At 35.4% G+C, this 5834-nt stretch overlaps 1 protein-coding gene across 1 annotated transcript in view; it reads left to right on the top strand.

Moving 5' to 3' along the window:
- Nucleotides 1–5834, top strand: part of LOC106084087 (UDP-N-acetylglucosamine--dolichyl-phosphate N-acetylglucosaminephosphotransferase) — a 34933-nt gene that overhangs the window by 17819 nt on the left and 11280 nt on the right. The gene's annotated exons all lie outside the window — the stretch shown is intronic.

The following is a 5834-nucleotide window of genomic DNA, read 5'->3' as shown; positions in this document are numbered from 1 at the left end:
CTCTGATATAAAAATTAGTATAACGTTGGAAATTTTGGTATTCATATTTTCTTGATCCAATTAGATTTTATTAAATTTTTTCTTATGCTCTTTAGACCTAAGTTGCGTAAATAAAAATTCCTGTTTATTTCATAATTAACTTACAATAAATTAACTTACAATAAATTAGGATATATTCACATTTTTGTCAAGTTCAGTCAATATCAGAGTTTTGAACATTCAGCTACTAAGTAAATTGTAAACGAGAGTCACAGGAAAATCCTTCCTGCAAAATTTCGAAAGAATTCGTTTAAAACTGAGCACTTTCTTACAATATTTCTCAAAATCGGACGAACATTTATATGGGAGCTATACCTAAATCTGAACCAATTTCGAGCAAACTTCTCAGATACTGTGGCAGTCGTCGAGGAAAGCGTTTTGCAAAATTGTGGCAAGATGGGTCAATGTATGCGCTTGTTGTGACTCCAAAAGTTAAAATCGGCAATATTTATATATGAGAGCTATATTTAAATCTGACTCGATTTCCATGAAATTTAGCAGTAATGTCGAGAGTTAAGAGAAAATCCTTCCTGCCAAATTTTGGGAGAATCGGTTTACAAAAGACCATTTAATTGCAATATTACTGCAAATCGGACGAACATATATATGGGAGCTATATCTAAATCTGAACTGATTTCGAGCAAACTTCTCACATACTGTGACAGTCGTCGAGGAAAGCATTGTTCGAAGTTTTGGGAAGATTAATCAATACATGCGCTTGCATTGGCTCTAGGAGTGAATATCGGTCGATATATATATATGAGAGCTATATCTAAGTCTGAATCATGACCAGTAATGTTAAGAGTCATAAAAAAATTCTCCCTTCCAAATTTCGAGAGAATCGGTTAACAAATGACCATTTTATTGTTTTATTACTGAAAATCGGAAGAACATATATATGGGAGCTTTATCCAAATCTGAACCGATTTTTACCAATTTCAATAGGCTTCGTCTCTAGGCCGTAAAACATGCCTGTACCAAATTTTAAGACGATCGGATGAAAACAGCGACTTGTACTTTGTACTGAAATTAACATGGACAAACGGAAAGACAGACGGACATAGCTAAATCGAATCAGAAAGTGATTCTGAGTCGTTTGGTATACTTATCAATGCGTCTATCTCTCTTCTTTTTGGGTGTTACAAACAAATGCAATAAGTTATAATACCCTGAACCACGGTAGTGGTGCAATTCAATAAAGAAATAGAAACTTTTATTACATATTTGCCCGTTGGCAACGCAACTGAAGTTGGGTTGCTATCCATAAAGAACCCCTTTATGTCGCCATTTGCTGCTCTTCTCAATGATTTTCTTTAGCTGCTCCAAACCCAATATTTTTTTAACACTTAAGAACTCACTCGCCTACTTAAAATCCTGTCACACTATCAACTATTCTTCGGAAGTACGTGGGGATGTTTTTTTGACCCTGGCTGCATTTGGGTTTGCTTCCATTGTTTCTAACATTTGTGGGGATTTTAACCTTTTAACATGGTGAGGCCTACAAACACCAACACATTTTTTGATATCTGAAGAGGGAGCGGACCCTCTCCCTTACCCTTATTTTCAGAAACGCCAGATCTCGAAGATGGGTGGTGGGATTTAAGCGAGATTTTGTGTGGTCTCTTATAGTAACCTAAAAACAAGAATGTAGTATGCAAATTTCGAATGGGATACCTGTGGTGGGGGTCAATCACGACAATATGGGACTCAAATGAAAGGTATTTATGTTTAAAAAAGGTATCTGAAATCCATTTGTCCTAAATCGCACAAATTTACCTTCCATGTCAATATGGGCTCAAATGCAAGGTATTTGGGAGTAGACCACGAATTTGATATCAATATTTGGGAAAGTGTCTATGGGGCCACCCCACCCCCATATCACCACCCATTGCAATATGGAGCTCAAATAAGAGGTATTTTAAAGTAAAACACGAATATGATATATACATACAAGGCCAAGTCAATGAGAGGCCGACCATCCCCCAAAACACCCCTAAACCGGTCATGTTTGTAGACTATAGAAATATGGGGCTCAAATGAAAGGTGTTTGAGAGTAGACCACGAATCTGATATCCACATTCGGCACCAAACTGTCTAGGGGACATCCCACCACCATAACAACCCCCAAATATGATATATTTGCTCACCAAAACAATTTGGGCCTTCAAGACAGTGGAGCTCGATATTGTTAGTTTTTGGAGCCCATACCCCAAACCGGATATATTTGCTGACTTTTGCAATAAGGGATCTAATAAAAAGGCATGATAGATAGATTTATGAGAATAGGGCATGATGCTGATAAATTTTCAGGGCTTGGTGTTTGGGGGAACACCCCACTCCACGAAACACCCCTAAATTGGGCATATTTACCGATCATGTCAATGTGGGGCTCATATGAAAAGTACTGGGGTGTAGAGCACGAAATTGATACCCACTTTTGGGACCAATTTTCTGGGAGTCTACCCCTTTCCCAACAGAGACCGCAAACAGTAATTATTTACTGACCAATATGGGGCTCAAATAAATGAGCGAATTCGTGGTCGAATCATATGGAATTCAGATAAAGGCACTTATATTGTTATACTGTTAGTCAAGCGATATGCATATACTATTTTCGTAGCATGGTATTTCACTAAAAGCTCTTTAATTGTCGAAAATAAATATTCAAAATATAATTTTGTTCCATATAAAGTAAAAGAAGGCGCAGCGGAGCGGGCCCGGTACAGCTAGTTTATTAATAAAAATGACAGAGCAACTACAATCCCAATTTAAGAAACTGGCATTGTCAACTTCAGTTGAAAGTATGTCAACTGACAACGCAATTGAACTTAGATTGTCATCCATAATCGAATCATTTTTTTTAACATAGAAACTCAAAAATCCGGATATTGCTCTCCCAAAGAATTTTATATGATGGAAAAAATGTTCTTTAACTTGTTTCATTCGCTCACCTTACGCCAACCCTAACTGCATTGGCATTTCTTTTTCCTAACTCGAGCTAGAATTTTTCTTTGACAGCTCTTTTCTTGGGTACTTTCTACCCATTCGGCGTTAATGGATTAATGTTTAGTAAGCTAGAAAAAGGCAACATTTCAAAAATTTGAATGAAAATTGTTGGTAGTTTCCAAGACAAATTTTGAGAAAACTTAATTTAAGTGAATTTTCATTAAACGTGGTGAAGGGTATAACTTTCCCCAAATAACACAAAAATAGAGAGAGTTTAAAAAATGACACCGAACCACAACTGTGATACATTGCAAATAATATGGCTCATCACAAAAATGTGTTGAACTTAAAACTTATTCACAAACATAATTTGATATAAAAAATTTATCTGTCATGTGTTATTATATTTTTGTTCTGGCAATATGTATGTATGGTAGTTCAACTTAAGGACTTTCACCTGCAGAGCTTTCTTTGCGCATATATATTTTGTGATTTGTTATTTTTTAGACAATTTAAAATTTACCAAAGCATTTGTTAATTTCATCACCGGAAATACTATTTAAAAAAATGTAATACCTATACATATATAATTTATTTAGTAAATTATTTATTATACACACGTGGATGATATTCATATAGGAATATGTATGTATGTATATGTTCCAAAATATAAGAAATTATATTTATTTCAATTTTTATATTTATATTTTGTGATTTTTGTAAAAACAATTTGTGTTTATAAAATAAAGTTTTGTGTAATAAAAAAATGTGTTTTTTTATTTCGAACCGAAGGTTAGCATGGTTATCCACTCCTAGTGCTGGGGACACCCTACTAAATAATGTCGTTGTGCGGCAAGCCGTTCGAACTCGTCTTAACTTGAATTGAACAGCAGTCGTTGATCTGAAAGAAGTATGGAATGTTCATGGGAAAATTTGCATTGCCATTCTTTGGAGAAGATCCGTGAAATTCTTACTACAAGTAATTTGAACCCAACAAAACATTAAACCGAAACGCTGTACAGGAATCGTTGCGATTTCGTTCTTAAATGTAGGGACAGAAAAAAAATCCCTCTGCCTTGTCGAACCGATGTCTTTCCGGATTTGGTAAGAATTGTCGTATGTTTCGTCCGACTATGTGCAGACATTTCGGACGTCAGACAATGTCGGATCATATTGTTAGCTTGTTATAATAGGACCACTATTTCGTTACAAGGCACAAGGGTAAAAACTACCTTTTAGGGTCACAACGGTCTGCAGTTGACGTAGGTCTTGTTGTTGTTGTACGGTTTGCCTTAAATATTTCGGGATTGGACCACCCTTGTGTTGCACTCTGCCAACTGACAGCTCTATTGTAAAGCTTGACATTTTTGAGGTCATACGTACTCAGAACGTTTTGACATACGAGCGCTATTTGTGTTGTTTATTTATGTTCCCAGTGAGCAATTTTTGCCGAGTTCGTTACGAATTCGGACAGAATCTCTGCACAAGTTTCCGATTTTGATTCCAAATTTTTTTGTGAAATCGTAACGAAAGTTGTATGTGCGGTTTACACGAATTCTGAAAGTTTTTTTCAGGGGAAATTCGGAATTAGCATCAGAATTCTTTAAGAATTCGTACGAAAAATTCTAAGGAAATTCTGAGAGAGTTTTTGCAATTGCTCAGACATTTTCGATGTTTTGTAAGTTTTTGGTGATAATTTCAGACAAAACTCTAAAAGAACATTCAAAATTGACCAGAGAATGGGAACATTTTCCGATGTTTGATCCGAAATTCCAAACAGTTTCGCACGTTCCATCGGAAAATCTGAAAAATTTCTTGTGTTTTGTCGGAATTTTGCCCGAAAAGTTAACTGTGATCTAAAAAAACATCCGAAGAAATACCGAACCCTCTGTAAAATTTCGGAGGTTTGTTTAGAATATAATCAGATACTCTCCACAAATTCGAACGTATAGTCCGAATATTTTTCGAAATTTTTGTTTTTATCTAGAAAAAATGTTTAGAAAATAATCACAAAATCTCAAAATTTTCCCTAAAATTTATTTTTTAATTCGTTTTATTTTTAACAGTTTATTTAGAATAAAATAACAAAAAACAAACAAAAAGACATTAAATATAATTCATTTCTCTATTATACATTCATTTAACAAATGATATTATTGGTTACTACTGCTTGAATGATAATCGACCAAAAAATGCAAACAAAACCGGTAAACACTCTCAGCCAAAGCTACAAAAGCCAAACAACAAATTCTTTACGATTATGTGCAGAATTTCGGTACAAACCCGTTCGGTATAAACCCAAACCAAATGTGCAGAGATTCTAAAAAAACTCTAAGCTAATGTTCGGAAATACGAAAAAATACGACAAAACAATAAATTCCCTTACGAGCATGTACAGAATATTGGCAGATTTTCGGTCATAACCACAAAAAAATTTGCAGAAATGATCGAGAGAAATCTGGCCGAAAATCGGATAAATTTCTAAGGGAAATTTTGGGAAATCGGCAAATTTTCTTATGAAATATCAGAAAACTTCGGAAAAAAACTCTGACTTCAGAGCGCTCGGCAAAAGTTGCTCACTGGGTTGTCAATCGCTCAAAAAAATGCTCGTGTCGATTGGTCGAAAGAAAAGCTCCCGGTGCTACGAAATACGTCTATGACATCTTGACAGGAGATTAATCGTGGATGGGTGTTTCAAGATGAGCCAAATCCAAGAAAAGTTGCTCGCGCGCACGTAGCACTTTCAAGCAACTTATCGCCAATTTTTTTGGAAAAACTGGACATGTCACGGTCGTGCCACTAGAACAAGGCAGAACAGTCCATTATGAGTGGTACACAATCATTTGTTT

Source organism: Stomoxys calcitrans, chromosome 3 (assembly GCF_963082655.1).
Source record: "Stomoxys calcitrans chromosome 3, idStoCalc2.1, whole genome shotgun sequence".
Lineage (NCBI taxonomy): Eukaryota > Metazoa > Arthropoda > Insecta > Diptera > Muscidae > Stomoxys > Stomoxys calcitrans.
This window is presented reverse-complemented; position numbering and strand designations above follow the sequence as displayed.